The following is a 16,845-nucleotide window of genomic DNA, read 5'->3' as shown; positions in this document are numbered from 1 at the left end:
GCGCGCAGCCAGCGCTATAAATAACCCGCCGCCGGGCGGCTCGGGCTGCTTTCCAGTGACGCCGGGGCGAGGCGCGGGAGGAGGAGGGCGAAAGGAAACAATAAAACCGCCCGCCGCCCTCCTCCTCGGCCTCCCTCCGCCCCCCCTGGCCGCCCTCGGCCCTTCCCTCCGTACTCTCCTGTCCCCGCCCCGGCCCGCCCTGCCCGGAGCGGCGCGCGCGTGTGGGAAGGACCTAGCGGAGCCGGCGGGAAGACCCCGGGGTCGAGACCCATCCCTCTCCTCCTGGGCTAGAGGGGGCCTCCTTCCACACACGGGAACGGGCTGGCGCCGGGAACTTAGCAACGAGTTTAGTTAACAGGTCGCTGAGTTACTTACTCCCACATTGATTTACACAACTTGATGCTTGCTCCGCTTTCTCACACCCCTTTCTAGTTCAGGTCCGGTGTGTTTATGGCAATAAATCCTTTATTCAAAACAAAAACACTTCCCCGTTAAACGTCCTCATCTAGCGTATTTTAAAGTATATGCCTATGTTTGCATCTCATGGAGTTCTGCCTACATCCTACACCATATCTGGACCGTATGCTTTTTTTCCTAAACTCCACCGGGATTATTTATATAGGTTTTTATGGGGCCAGGTCTGTGTTGCTGTTTTCATTTGGGCAGTTGTATAAAGGGTGTGCAGTAGAATCAGCGTGGGCATGAATTCCATGACTCATGCATTTAGTCCTAGAGCCTTTTTACGTGTCTTTTTGGCCTTGAACATACAACATTTGAATTTTCCAAAGTCTATAATCTTTCAACGTCCTGGTTTTCATAAGTGCTGCCATTTAAAGGGGGCTTTCTCTATAAGTAATTTTTTTTTTTGCCCTCGGGATTTTCTGCTCTAGCTACCATATTTAGGCCATTCTGTCCCACATCCGGACACTCCTCCTTTCTATTATGGTGCCCATATACAACTGGAGGAAGTCTGTTTGTTCCAGGAACCACCAATTAATAGACTAGTAAGAATAGTAGTTCTTCTTGAGCAAAAGATCTCAGGTGTATGAACTCCACATTTTCTGGGATGCTGATATGTAATTTGCAGAAGCCAGCAAAGTTTTGAAGTGACCAGACATGGATAGAGTGAATTAAAGGGGCTGAGAAAGTGGTTCTTGGCTCACAATCAGGACAAAATAATATAGTGAAGACTTGACTGGGCCGGTTTTCAGGTTTTAGTTATATTTTCATTGTTTCTCTCTATGCCATCTTGCAGAAATTAGTCTGTCTCTGCTTCAGATTCCTCATCTCCAAAATGAAGGACAAGTGGTTTCTAAGCCCCTTTCAGTGCTAGCGTTGTAGGATTCTAAAGGATATAACTGGGTTCAGGTGTAAAGTTACTAATGTGTCTTATAGGAAAAGGGTAACCAAATATAGAATTATTCAATCTTCCTGTAGTTTATTATGTTGTACATTTTTCAGAAATATTAGGGCTACTTCAGAAAAAGAATGACTTCATCTGCACCGTTAAAACTATATTAAGAGGAAAAAATAGTTGTCACTATTTGCTTTGTTCAAATGACAGCAAACACAGCTACGGTCTGATGATGTCTTAGGCCCTTTCCAATGTCATATTCACCACGTGAGTGAATAAATTATGAGTAGCAAAATGTTCAAGGACCACTTTCTCCAATTTTTTCCCCCAAACCTGGCTTGTATGGTCTTTAGGAGGAAGTTTTCAATTGAAAGACACTAAATTGTTTATCCATCAGCAGTATTTACGAGACAAGCAAAAGTTATCTCATTGACCACCAGAGAGTCAAAATTTACCTCATTCTCCTGGCTCCAGGTTGGTGAAGGCAGAAAACATAAAAGCGGAAGAAACAAGTTTAGAGCCAAAGCATTTGCTTCACATAGACACCACCAAAGTGTGATCACAACTAAAAGTTAACCAGTATTTTCCCGGTTCCAAAAGCACATCTGTCTGCCTTTTCCACAAAATGTTCTGTATCTCTGATTTAATTTCATCTTAAAGTTCTTTCTTCTGCAGCTTATGAAGAGGTATTTTGCTTTCACTGCTACTTTTCTGAAACTTCCAACTTCTCACATAGTTTTAAACTCTTTTGCTTATTTCTTATCCTTTCATGAGGCCAGTTCCATTCTCCATGGAATGGAACTTAAACTTTTAGAGTAAGAAAATAGATTTGGTGGAGGTGGGGAGATGGGACAAATTAAGAGAGTAGCATTGAAACATACATCATACATTACTTCGTGTAAAATTAGATAGCCAGTGGAAATTTGCAGTATGATGCAGGGAGCTCAAACCTGGTGCTCTGTGACAACCTTAAGGGGTGGGATGGGGTGGGAGGTGGGAAGGAGCTTTAAGAGGGAGGGGTCATGCGTTTATCTATGGCTGATTCATGTTGATATATGGCAGAAACCAACACAATATTGTAAAGCAGTTATCCTCCAATTAAAGATAAATCAATTTAAATTTTAAAAAAGTTTAACAGAGTGAGGATTAGAGTATCCAGAGTAAAACAGAAACATGCCCAATTTTAGAGAGGTGAAAAGCTTAGTTCTAGGACCAGTAGAAGTACAAGTGAAACAATCAGTTTTTCAAAGTAAAAGCAAAAAAAAAAAAAAACCAAACCAGAACCATCATGCTGAAATTTGTAAAAATAAAAGTAGGAGACTGAAAATTTGGAAATCTTTTATTTGGATCTCCTTGACACCATAAAGCTTGTTACAATTTTTTTAAACAGTGAATGTTTTAGCATGTGGAGATTTCTCAATATTTCCAAAGTTTCTGTGTACCTGAAGTTAAATCCTTTGAAAAGACTTCTCTAAGGTAACAGTATTGAAGAATTTATTAGAGAAACTATTGTACACTCTTGCCTTATTACTCAGTTAATCCTGATCTATGTTTAGAGAGTTGTGCCAGCCAAGTTGAGGCTTCAAAGAAATGAGCACAAACATTTGCTGTTTCCCGTGCAGCAGTGCAGTACAGATAGGAAATAGTTTTGGTGATAGAAAATTCATTTTGGATACTATCATTGAAGTCCTAGTATAAGCAAATGCAGTAACCTTTAAATGGATAAACAGAAGTCTAACAATAAAAAGCTATTGGATTCTCAGTATTCCAAATGAAAAGAAAGGGGCAAGCAAGGTTATAGAGCTAGGAGCTTTCTGCTTTTAAAAAGCCAAGAAATAAAGGTAGGTGGTGTTCTTAAAAAGAAGGTTGATTAAATTCAGCAAAATTAACAGGATTTCCAACATCAGTTCAAAATATGAACATACATATATAACTGGTCCTTTTTTTTTTTCTTCCTGATTTCAATGATTTATCCCCAAGTTGTAGAGCCTTTGGTAACTCCTTGATGGGACCCATTATAGACAACTTTGTTCTGCCTGCGTAAATTATAACATCAAACCTGGAATTGTTAACAGTGAATTTTTAAAAATTCTTAGTGGAGGCTTCAGGGTCCCAGGCCTGTGTGCTCTCTGATCCATTCCTGGCTCTTCTCTCCCCATCTCTGGTCTGTAATCACAGAGGAGCTGATCCAGCAAGCAGCGAGCAGTGTTGCCTTGCCTTCCCTGAGGAACTGATGCCAGCTGGATGTGACCAATGGGAAGCAGGAAAAGAGAGAGCTGGAGGATGGGCCAAGTCAGAATATTCCTCATCTGCTCCCTGCTCTGAAAAGTCAAAGTGTTAGTCACTCAGTCCTGTCTGAATCTTTGTGACCCCATGGACTGTAGCCCACCAGGCCCCTCTGTCCATGGAATTCTCCAGGCAAGAATACTGGAGTGGGTAGCCATTCCCTTCTCCAGGGGATCTTCCTCACCCAGGGATCGAACTTGTATCCTGCATTGCAGGCAGATTCTTTACTCTCTGAGCCACCAGGGAAGCCCAAATGCCCTGTGACCCTTGACCTTGGGCTCCAGTAACATTGCCTTTTCCCTTTATTCCTCCCACTTAAGAATTATAGCTGTTTTATCCTATTTTTTAGGATAGTTGTTTTATCCTAGAGTCACTGCCTTCTTTGGGGGCTCTCTTCTACCTTTCATCACCTGTTTTTACAAATTCCTTGAGTTAAATTCTCCCTGTGTTGACTTCTTAGAGCAGTTTCTGTTTGGAGCCTGACTCTACGTCCTGTTGAAAGGCATCAATGATATACATGAAAAACTGTTACTCCTTGGTTTTCTTTTGCTGGAAATTCTTTATTTTAAATGTGCTATTTAAAAATGCTAATGAAGCATTCAGTCCTCAAAAAAGCAGAAACCCAACACATTTAAAAAAATCAATTTTCCGTGGTCACAATATTCAAAACTATAAACACAAAATATTATAAGCTTATATTAGTCAGATCGGAGCTATACTTAGTTGAGACTGATATATAAATTCCATCCTAAAAAGAAAAGTAGCATGTAATACCTGTCAGGACAATTACATCACACATTCTATATAAGGGCTACTCATTTACCAGCTTATTTGCCAGTGGTCTCTCTGTTTTCTCATATCAGAGAGAAAAAGGAGGGGGAGAGAAGGAAAGGAAAAAACCCAGAACTTTCTGTACTACCAATTTGAAATGCCATGTGAGTGAGTCCTAGGATAATATTTTGAAATCTAATGTTTACACTTTTTTTCCTCGCGTTTTCTGCTATTGCTTCTCTCCTCCTTTCCCACGTCTGTAAGCAGGTCTCCTGCTAAGTGTTCACTGTCCCAAGACATGGGAAAAAGAAAGGCAAAACAAAAGTAATCTATGCATGCATCTGGCTTTGTTTTTATAGAATCCTAAATTCTCAGGGAAAAGGGTTTCCGGATAGGACTAAATATCCTGAAGGAGCTTCAGAGGGGGATAGTGTTTCCCTGAAAATAGGAAGAGGATACCCACAGGCACATAGAAGGGGAGAGAGAAACAGCATGATCGATGTTTCCTGAGGAAGAGACAGGGAGCTGGGAGCTGATACTGGAGGAGTTGTTGAAGTACAGAATCCAGGGTAGACGGCAAACGAGTCCCCTGAGGTCATGGTTCTAGTATCCAGATGTGTCATGGCAGGTGAATCATCACACAAATACCACCTGGACCTCATTCATCTGTACCATTGCTTACCTTAGTTCTTCCTTATGTTGACCAATCAGCACCCCAAGTAGACACAAGGATGGTCAGGATATGTGTGGGAGCCACCAGGAATGATCTCTCCTTTTTGTTTGTTCTTTGCACTTCAGCATGAAAAGATGAAAACTGCCACCATAGGCAAAAGAGTCTGCTAGCAAATGCAGCTGACACAGAGAAAATGAATCCAAGAGATGGCGGGGAATTGGGTGTTCAAGACATTTGAGCCTTGGTCAAGCTGTTCCTGAAGCTCATGAGACCTATCAGATTCTCATGTGAGTAAATCAGTTCTCTTTTAGCTAGAGTCAATTGGGACTGAATTTGCTTCCATTTGAATTGGAAAGAGATATACTTGTCTCTAATATCCACCTGTTCAAGGCCTTAGTGCTGGGGCATAGCACGTACAGAACTTACCCGATGACTAATATTGATGAATACACGTAGGATATAATTTATTATGCTGCTGTTACTGGGCAGGGGGAAGGGACCATTTTGTATTATCACATAGGGAGTGGCGTGTCAAAATCAAATAAGAATGCCCATTTTGGGTTAAACCTCTTTCCCTAGGGGCTCAGAAGGTAAAGAATCTGCCTGCAATGCAGGAGACCTGGGTTCTATCCCTGGGTGAGGAAGATCCCCTGGAGAAGGGAATGGCTACCCACTCCAGTATTCTTGCCTGGAAAATTCCATGGACAGAGAAGCCTGGTGGGCTACAGTCCATGGGGTCGCAAAGAGTCATACATGACTGAGCGACTAACTCCAGGGAGGATGAGACTCTTCTTGTCAGAGACATTAAACCCTTCTACCATCACAACAGAGAGTTTAGTGATAAAAGCTGGAGACAGGAAACACAGCAACTTTTTTGGTCCCTGTATATCTCTCACCTCTTTACTTGTTGAGGCACCCAGCCTCAGCTCCTCTCCTAGTCAGTTAAGACTGGTTCCCCAAACTGCTTGTGTTGCTTCATGTATTAGTACCTTTGCACAAGCTCTTTCCTCAGGCTAGAATGAACTTCCCATACTGTCTACCCTTCAATACTCAGTTCAAGGGCTTTAGCTTCTGTGAAATTTTGCCTGACACCAACACTGCCATGCTCCCTACACCTCCCACCTACATACTCTAAAATTGATCAGTTACTTGTCATACTCTGTACATCTTTCTGTTGTGACCCATATTCAATTTTTTTTTCTCTATCTCCCCTCTTAAACTGACCTCTATAAGGGCAAAAATTCTCTCTAATTTATCTTGAAATTTTTAGGGCCTGGCCATTAGGCTATCTACAGTTATTTGTAAATAGTGGAAATCATGGACTACATTAAATAAATGAATGTGGAAGCAGAAATAGTAGTACATTTTTACAGCTGAGATCTTAGAGTCCACCTTATCCTTGTGAATGAAAACATTTACCATAGTAACAAGAATAGCAAAGTTATAAATTCTAAGAGACTGAAAGGTTAAATTTTATTGGAACCCATCACACAATAGCATTCTTTATTCTTGTGCAAATTGTAACCATATATTACGAAGTTTAAGAATTCTCACTTTTTAAACTTTGGCTAAGTTGCTTCTCTTTTTTAAATTTAAGACGTTCTTTTCCTTTAAGTATTTTATTCCCTGTGCTTGTCTGTTTGCTCCCTAGAACTATGCAATATATGTGATTACAGAATATTTTAGTATAGCCAAGAACCAAAACAGTAGTTCAAATAGCAAATGAAATCAGATACTTAAAAGAGCCAAGTTAATTATACCTGGAAAAAGACCCTCCACTCACTTTGCTCACACGCGCGCACACACACACACACACACACACACACACACACACGCAAACACATGACATTTATGTCTATACTCTTTAATAATTCCATGATTTCAACATCTTTGTGTAGGAAGGGAGTTGCTGTCACTTGAAAAGGTTACTGTGATGCATCCTGTTTCTTACAGACCTATAGGAATCTGGGCATGGTTAGAAGCAGGAGGATGAACAAAGTGAGAATCGACATAACTCTGAATAAAAATGTAGCCAGTTATCTCCATTTAAGGTAGACTCGGTGCAGATTATGTTATATTTAGGGAAATTTTTCTCTTCCTTAATATGAATTGTCTTTGATAATTATTATTTGCCTTTGGGAGGTATGCTTGTGTAGAATTCAGTGGATGACCAAGAAGAATAAGGTGGCAAATCTTCACTGCTACCAGTGGGCACCAGTTGAAATGCAAACTCTACAAGGGGCTGTGCTGTTAGAGAGCCTCTATAGTGTAATTTCATAATGCTTAACTCAGGCTTGGGAAAAGTGTTGCTGCAAATATTCAAGTATAATAATATCCTGTGGGTTGCATTGATTGGAAAGAGGGCTGGATCTTTCATGAAATTAAACTATCATGAGTAGGGCAAACCATGGTAAAGACGTGTAGTATAGAGACCTGAGGACAGGCACTCCCCGACGGTTGGGTGGGTAAAGAATCTGCCTGCATGGCAGGAGACACAGGAGGTGTGAGTTTGATCCCTGAGTCAGGAAGACGGCAACCCACTCCAGTATTCTTGCTTGGAGAATCCCCTGGACAGAGGAGCCTGGAGGGCTATAGTCCAAAGAGTCACAAAGAGTCAGACACAACTAAGCACCAGCACCACATTTTCTAAGAGGAGAGTCAATTACGTGGGACTTGAGGCTAGGAAGCAAGGCTAGGAATCGGGGTGTGCTCTTAAGGGGATCTCTTTATTTGTAAGTGGTAAGCTTTTTATTGCTCTCTTCCTTTAAACTGTTGGAAAGTTTTATTTCATGAACAGTTTGTAGTCTATCCTTTATGTTGTAATTTCTTTCATTTGTTTCTCACCTTTAGTCATTATTAACATCTGCACAGACTTGAATGGTGGTGGGGGTAGGGGGGAGTATGGGACAATCAAAGCAAAGAAGAGCACTGCAAAGTATAACCTTCTGCACATCCAACTTCCCTGAGGCCAGGTTGTAATCCCAACGTCTGGCAAGTAGCAGGCAAGTGCATGGTGGCCTCTGAAGGCAAAAGAGGAGAACAAGACCCTGAAAGAGCTGTAGATACACAGACAACTCAGGAGAGGGGGGTTAGAAACTTTCTTTGCCAAAGCTGTCAAGAGCTTCTTGTCCATTCTTACTCTAAACATTGTATCCCCTCACCCCTATTTCCTTCCCCTCAAAATCTACTTCCTTCCTCTTCCTTCACCTTTTATCATTTTTTACTTGAATTCTGACAACAGCTGCCTATATTATTTCCTACCACTAGTAGCTTCCTTGCCCTAGTCAGGTTCTGCTCCACACGACTGCCAAGAGACTGCCATGGTTGTCTTTCTAAAGAGTGTTGGCCCTTGACCTTCCCCAGTGCTTGGCCAATACCTCCAGTAAAAACCTTCTTTCTGCTTGTTTACTGTCCTTGGGATTTCTATTGAAAGTTGCACTTTTCTTTCAGAGATGTAGGTTTTTCAAGCTGGTAGCCATTTGTTCATTAAGAGATGCCATTAGAGTCATTTGTCATGCTAAGAGGATTCCATTTAAAGATTTACCCACTTAAAGATTACTCAAGTTTTCAGTATTGAGACAGATGGCAACACAGTAGAAGCTTGATGTGATGTCTTGGAAAATCTGTCAGTTTTGTTTGGGAAAGTAAATGTTCATATAGTCAAAGGGTTTTTTAGATAATTCTATAATCTCATCAAATATTTTTGGTCCTAGATGAATCTATAGATGGTAATGTGGGCTGTGCTAGAGACCATGATGGGGTCTTTGAACACAGATTTTGAATACAAATAGACCAATTTGGGGGCGCAAGGATCTTTACCACTGCATCTTGTCTTTATCACATTACATCTGGGGCTTTTTTATACACAAAGCTCACTTAATTTCCTGGAAGTTAGTTATTTATAGCATTTCAAAAATCTTCTATGGAGTTAAATTCATACCCACATTTCTAATATGCATGATGGTTTATAAACACATGGAAGAGGAAGGAGGAAACAGAAAATATGTTCCTCTATCCCAATAAGTCATACTATTGAAAAGGGACCCAGAGATAGCTTTGAAATCCAGTCTGGAGCTCCCATTATTCCTCTCTTTTCCTATCTTTGGTCTTTTTTGGACTATGCTGGGTCTTTGTTGCAGTACTCTAACTTCGGATAGGCACTGGAGAGCTCAGGCTAGGTAGTTGCCCCACAGCGTGGGAAATCTTAGTTCCCTGATCAGGTATCGAACCTGTGTCCCTGCTTTGGAAGATGGATTCCTTACCACTGGACCACCAGCGAAGTCCCTTTGGTCTATCTTGAATGGTCTATCTGTATATTAGAGAAGTATATCACTGATGTCTTCATAAGTGACATTGGTATAAAATTTCTCCTATATTAACAATGTTGTTATAATACATTCAACTTTGGTATTTAGTTTCTATGCCTTAAATCCAAAAGCTCTTCTTCACCCACTGCTGCCCACGTATGCTGACAACTCTTCTGATCCCAGCAGGAGTAACAGATTTCATTTCTTAAACATTGCAGAACTACAACCAGAGTGTTATTATTAGATGAAAGATCTCATACTGGCTTTGCAATAGGGAAAAAAGAAAGAATCGAGATGAAAAGAATCTAGGCTATTTAAAAATGCCCCACATTTTCAAAACTGTAATTCCATTTGGTTTTCAAAGGTAACATATTCAAATGGCTCAAAATTCAAAAGGTACAAAATTACATCCAGAGAATAATTTCTATCATATCCCCGTTCCCCTGCCATGAAATTCAGGCTAAACCAATATTTTAAAATGTTTGTGTTTTCTCCCAGAGATAGTTTACATGTATACAAGCAAATGTGAGTTCATATATTTGTTTAAGTATGTTTCTTATCTGTTTTCCTTAACATCTTATTTGGGGGATAGTATTGTATCAGTACATAAAGGCCTTTTACTTTTTTCTGGTTGTATACTATTCCCTTGCAGGAATATACATAATTTATTTTATCAGTACCTAGTAAATGAATATGTAAGCTGTTTCTAAAGTTTTGCTAACACAAAGAAATCCCTGCACCTACATCATTTGCTTTAAGGATAGAGATTTCTTTAGTATAAACTCCTAGACATTGAATTTATTGCTTAAAACTATAAATTTTTAAAGAATGTAATTTATTCATTTTTTTGAATTGTGATAAAAATTCAAAAGGAACGAAAGGATAAATCTTGAAAAGTAAATTTTCCTCATGCCCCCTTTGCCCAACCCCACACTTCTTTTCCCCAGAAATGAATATGTCATCAGCTTCTTGTATATCCCTTCAGAGACTTACTCACACACCTAGCACACACATGTACAGACTCCTATGCAGGAGAATGTCCACATGAGAGAATTTAATGTATTTAGGCAAATATGTATTTTCTTCTAAATTGTAGTCTGCAGAGATCATAAGACTCTTGCTAATATGGCTGACAGCATTCAGTGTAACCATTTAAGTCAGGGACATATTCTTTTACTGCGTCGTGCACCATCAGCATTTAGAGTAATTCTACCACTTTTATCTGTGCACAGCTGTTCTGTGTGGAGGGAAGGAAGCATATGGAATAAAGAGCCTTGCACTGTCCTCAGTCAAAAACTGTCTAAGGAGATCTGGTATGGAGTTTGACTTGTGCATATGGTGACCCATAGTTACCCTGTAATCCTATACTCTTATCTAGGGCTTCTCTGCCCTTTATTCTGTGTTGAATTCTCTGTTCTCTCTGCCTATGTAGTCCTCTTTCTCTTAGTGTTCTCCCCCAAATTCTCCTCCCTGCCAACATACATTTTCTTTCTCTCAGAGTATATCTTCCAGTAGACTCAGAGCAAGAGTGTCTAGGAGGTAAATTTTTAAAGATCTTACATTTCTGACAATCTCTTTATTCTTTCTTATAATCTAATTAACAGTTTGGCTGATAATATAGTTTTAGGTGGGAAATACTTTTTTTCAGAAATTTAAAGTCGTTGCTCCAGTCCCAGTCTTACTGTGAAGAAATGCAATGCCATTGTGATTCTTGACCTGATATTTTCCTCCCTGGAAACTTTGGTGATCTTTCCTTGGTCTTCATTATTCTAAAATTTTCCAGTGTTAATGCTTTGATGTGATTCTGTTTTCATCCATCATATTGAACACTGAATAGGCCTTTCAGTTTGGAAATTAATGTCTTACAGTTATGGGGAATTTTCTTGGATGATTTCACTAATGATTTCCTCTTTTATGTTTTCTTTTTTCTCCATTTCTGGAAATATCTTCATTATATATTATACATTAGACCTTCTGGTCTAGTCCTTTAATTTCTTATCACTTTTCTACTTGTTTTTATTTAATTTTGTTTCTGTTGTATTTTTTAAAAAAATTCTGCACCTTTATTTTCCAATTGACGTTCTCATAAACTTAATTTTTCTATTTATTTTTATGGTTGCAAAATATATATAACATAGATTTACCATTTTGACCAATATTAGGTGTAATGTGCAGTGGCATTAAGTAAGTTCACATTGTTGTGCAACCATCACTACCATTCACCTCCAGAACTTTCTCATCTTCCTAAACTGAAACTCTGTACCCATTAAATTACAACTCCTATTCCTTCCTTCTTCAAGTCCCCTATCCCCTCTGCATTAGAGATTTTCTCAGATGTCTTATAATCCTTGATTTTCTGCTTCCAATTAAGAATGAAAGACTAAAAGCTGATTGGGAGCTCTGAATGCATACACCCATATGGAACTCACTGATCATGAGCTTTACTGCAAGGTGATCTGAAAAGACTATTTGTTAGGTATCCTGGTTAGGAATAGTTTTAGATCTTTCCAGGTGGAATGGCCAGGTATTAGGGAAAAGTCCACCTTTCCACTTCATGGAGGGTCAAGATTTGGCTGTTAGTGTCCTGGGGGCTGAGTGGAGAAGGGGCTTGAAGGGATGTTCAATAGAATATTAGATCTTCAACTGTGCCTGGGCTCTATAAGTCCAAAATAACACGAGGGACTTATTCCAAAGTGGGGAGAGTCAATCTTCCTTTGGCATCAATTTGAAAAGGAATTCACAGAGAGAATTGCTCCTTGGTCAGCTTTCACCCAATCCTCCAGGAGACCGTCCCTCCTTCATTTTCAGTTTCAGAATTCCCTAGGGCTGTCATTTCTTGGAAGATTCTGTTGTGTTAATGGGGGTGTTTCTCAGCTTTCTCCCTTACTAACTTAGTTTCCTCTCTTTGAGATCTGCTAAGTCAGTCAGATTTCATTCACCTATTTTCCAGTTTTCAAAAGTATGTTGCTGTCATCTCCTCTCTTCCTCCTTGTTTTTTTTTTTTTTTAAAGCTTTTTATTTTGTATTGGGGTATAGCCAATTGACAATGTTGTAATAGTTTCATGAGAAGGGACTCAGCCCTACACATATATGTATCCATTCTCCCCCTACACCCTCTTCCATCCAGGCTGCCACATAATATTGAGCAGAGTTCCCTGTGCTATACAGTAGGTCCTTGTTGGTTATCCATTTTAAATATAGCAGAGTGTACATGCCAATTCCAAACTCCCTAACTATCCCTTCCCCCCATCCTTGTGTGTGTGTCTAAAAAGATTTCTTTCACCAGATTTCCTGAAGTGTTGGCAGTTAATGTGTGTGTTCAGTCCTTACTTCCACCCCACACTGGCACAGCATATTTAATGTTTGCCTGGAAAAAGAGGATAAGGATCTCCTTGATTCAACAAGCTTCCAATAAACTTAGGGATTTGGAAATTAGTTTCATGCCATTAACTTAATATTGCCTCATTGAAAATTCTCTCACTTCCTCATTTTAAGGAAATATTTAGAAATTGGTTTATTTCTCCACCACTAGGTTACTCACCTTGGGCCCAAATCATGAAGTGCGTATTCTACTAAGGCAGTTGACATGTTAGGAAATAAAATCTCCTTTTTGAAGGTGTCCATAGACACTCTATTAGGAGGAATAATCATTAAGAGAATTATATTTACTTATGGTGGATTTTAAATTATAAACTATTTGTGTAATTTGGTTCCCATTTATCAATAAAGGGACGCCTCTAGTTTTTGTGTTTTTTTAAGATTAACATATTTTCTTTGAGGTCATTGCAACTTGTCAAAGTAGTGGTGCACCTAATGGAAGTGAAATAAACTTAAAAATAGCACCTGTTTATTACTCATATATATCTGTTCCCTCTGCTGCATTTTAGTCATAGCTATTTAATTTCCTGAAACAAAAAACAAACAGATTTTTCACTAATGTCAGTACTGCAGAGCTAGCATGGGACAGAAGAGCCAGCTGTACTCGATTTCATCTTATGCATCATCAACAAAATTGGCAGCTAGGTTCTGATTTCAGAGCCTTTATGGTTAATGATGATGTACAAGCTGTGCTTGATTTTCAGATATAAGCGTAGTCTTTGCTGACAGAAAAATCTATTTTTGATTTGTAAATTGAGCAAATTTGATGCAAAATTATTGATGTAGGATAAACGTGGATCATGAAGATAGCATTTTTAGACTCACGTTTCTAACCCTAAAACCATTCCAGTTTATTATTATTATCATCATCGTCGTCCTTATAATTATTAGCATTACAATGATGGTAACTAAGTATTTAACTAAAACTGCAGTTAAGTTTTGTGAATGAGTCATATATTGATGAGTATACTAACTTAAGAATATGACTGCAATGAAAAGAAGCAACAGAACTAATTAGCAATCAATTCACTTATCATTCTTATTCTGTGTATAAGACTAATTCAGAATCACGTTGCAAGAGCTTATGGGTAACATTTGATATTATGTAAAGAATGGTAGAGCAAATAGGTGTGAAAGAGGGAAAAAATGCTTCTTTGATTATAAACTCTTTGACAATAGCAATTATAACTCAGTCATTGCTTAAAGCAACTACTATAGTTTTTGCATTCATACAAGTCAATTTTATCATACTTGCTAATGGAATACTGTTGAATTTTTTAATAGAAGCAGCAGTATTGGCCTTGTGCAAATTATGGAGCTATAAAATCTTGTCTTAGATGTTCTCTTCTCTTGTCCCTAGTTAGGAGCCCCACGACACACACACCACCACCATCCCCACTCCTGTTCTTTCATGCTTCCCTGTTTCCTGGTGGTACTTCTCCCAAACCCTGGCTCAGGCTTGCTCCTCCCTTATTCCATGCCTGTCACTCCTCAACCTTATCAAAACTTATCTGCCCTTTGTCCCATTCTTTTAAGATTTTGCAAGGACATACATGTTAAGAGCTTAAAAATGTTTATTTTCTTACTATGTTATCCTTCTAGGAGTACAGATTTGCATTTTTAAGAGGAACTCTTGAAGACCTATTGCCAGCAGTAGAAATGTCACATCTTTCTGTCTGTCAAGAGTGGCAAAAATCCATATCCTACAATAACTGGCTTTTACTTATTGATTCTACCCAGCCTAAAATGTGTGTTTTTGAAGTATAATGAGATACAGATTAAGATCAAGGGCTTTGCAGTCAAATGGGTCTAAATTTGAAACTCAGCTCTGACACTTATTAGCTGTTGGTCATAATTTACTTGTCTTTAAGATGGGATACCAAAGCTACCCCTTAGGGTTATAGTGAGAAGTAAGTAAATGAATTCATATAAAATTATTACTATAATGTTGAGAAATAGTGGAAGTTCAGTAATTGGGAATGGCTATTATTATTTGCATAATTCATTTATTAATATATAACATATTCTTCCTAAATTGTTGATTTTTTCTTAATCTCAAATACTGGTTCTATATAAATGTACCTAAATAAACCAAGAATATGTAAGGCTTTGTTTCTTCAAGACTTTGCATATAATAATCACTAAACAAATATCAAATTTTATTTAATTCACCATGAAATGTCTTTGCTTACAAGAAATGGTTTAACTGCTATATTTAAAATGGATAACCAACAAGGGCCCTGTATAGCACATGAAACTCTGCTTAATGTTATGTGGCAGCCTGGATAGGAGGGAGGTTTGGAGGAGAATGGATACATGTATATGTATAGCTGAATCCCTTCACTGTTCACCTGAAACTATCACAACATTGTTAATTTGCTATACCTCAATATAAAATAAAAAGTTCAAAAGAAAATATAAAAGAAATGGTTTAAATAAAGAAAAAAGATAGGTTTTCACATCAATGTACTTTAATTGACTCAAACCATTTTTTGTGGTTTTCTTCACTAAGATCAAGTGAAATATGCACCATCTCTTTTGTCATTGGTAAAACAGAAACCTTACAAGTTAAAAGCAATAAACCAGTATCCTAGGGCCCAATTTACTATTAAGAAGCACATTAGATACCTTTAGATTACTAGCAAGGTACAACATATTACACTCAGGGGTCCTAAAGAGTTAATTTCTCCTTATAAAGTGTGACCTGGCTTAATATCAGGGAATAATTTAAACATACTAGGACCCAGTGACCCCACAGAGACTGAGCCAGAACTGTACTTGAGTGTCTCCTGCAAAGGTACGGGTCAGCAGTGGCTTGCTGCAGGGGCAGGGGCTCTGGGTGCAGCAGATCTGGGTATGGCATAAGCCCTCTTGAAGGAGGTCACCATTAACCCTACCATAGAGGCACCAGAACTTACACAGGACTGGGGAAACAGACTCTTGGAGGGCACAGACAGAACCCTGTGTACACCAAGACCCAGGAGAAAGGAGCAGTGACCCCACAAGAGACTGACCTAGACTTGCCCATGAGTGTCTAGGAGTCGTGAGTGTCCAGGAGTCTCCAGTGGAGACGTGGGTCAATGGTGGTCTGCTGCAGGGTCGGGGCCACTGAGTGTGGCAGTGCATGCATGGGACCATTTGAAAGAGGTCACCATTATCTTCATTACCTCCACCATAGTTTGGCCTCAGGTCAAACAACAGGGAGGGAACACAGCCCCGCCCATCAACAGAAAATTGGATTAAAGATTTACTGAGCATGGCCCCGCCCATCAGAACAAGACCCAATTTCCCCCTCAGTCAGTCTCTCCCAACAGGAAACTTCCATAAACCTCTTATCTTTATCCATCAGAGGGCAGACAGAATGAAAACCACAATCACAGAAAACTAACCAAACTGAAAACATGGACCACAGCCTTGTCTAACTCATTGAAACTGAGCCATGCTGTGTAGGGCCACCCAAGATGGGTGGGTCATGGTGGAGAGTTCTGACAAAACATGGTCCTCTGGAAAAGGGAATGGCAAACCACTTCAGTATTCTTGCCTTGAGAACCCCATGAACAACATGAAAAGGCAAAAAGATAGGACACTGAAAGATGAACTCCCCAGGTCGGTAGGTGCCCAATATACTACTGGAGATCAGTGGAGAAATAACTCCAGAAAGACTGAAGAGATGGAGCCAAAGCAAAAACAGCACCCAGTTGTGGATGTGTCTGGTGATGGAAGTAAAGTCCGATGCTGTAAAGAGCAATATTGCATAGGAACCTGGAATGTTAGGTCCATGAATCAAAGCAAATTGGAAGTGGTCAAACAGGAGATGGCAAGAGTGAACGTTGACATTTTAGGAATCAGTGAACTAAAATGGACTGGAATCGATGAATTTAAATCAGATGACCATTATATCTACTACTGTGGGCAAGAATCCCTTAGAAGAAATGGAGCAGCCCTCATAGTCAACAAAAGAGTCCAAAATACAGTACTTGGATGCAATCTCAAAAACGACAGAATGATCTCTGTTCATTTCCAAGGCAAACCATTCAATATCACAGTAATCCAAGTCTATGCCCAACCAGTAATGC

The 16,845-nt window shown here is 39.4% G+C and overlaps 1 protein-coding gene across 3 annotated transcripts in view; it reads left to right on the top strand.

The window, feature by feature from the left end:
• Positions 1–16,845, top strand: part of GPD2 (glycerol-3-phosphate dehydrogenase 2) — a 246,551-nt gene that overhangs the window by 737 nt on the left and 228,969 nt on the right. For 2 of the 3 annotated variants that reach the window (XM_081580571.1, XM_081580570.1), the window contains exon 2: positions 5,210–5,371. The gene's annotated coding sequence lies outside the window, so the exon portion shown is untranslated. Of the gene's footprint in view, positions 1–43; positions 359–5,209; positions 5,372–16,845 lie in introns of those variants that run through there. The other variant, XM_081580572.1, reaches the window with a different exon arrangement.

The sequence above is a fragment of the Giraffa tippelskirchi genome, chromosome 3, assembly GCF_054371585.1.
Source record: "Giraffa tippelskirchi isolate mGirTip1 chromosome 3, T2T-mGirTip1v1.2.pri, whole genome shotgun sequence".
Taxonomy (NCBI): domain Eukaryota; kingdom Metazoa; phylum Chordata; class Mammalia; order Artiodactyla; family Giraffidae; genus Giraffa; species Giraffa tippelskirchi.
Note: the sequence above shows the minus strand (reverse complement) of the source record. Positions and strands in the feature narration are given on the sequence as shown.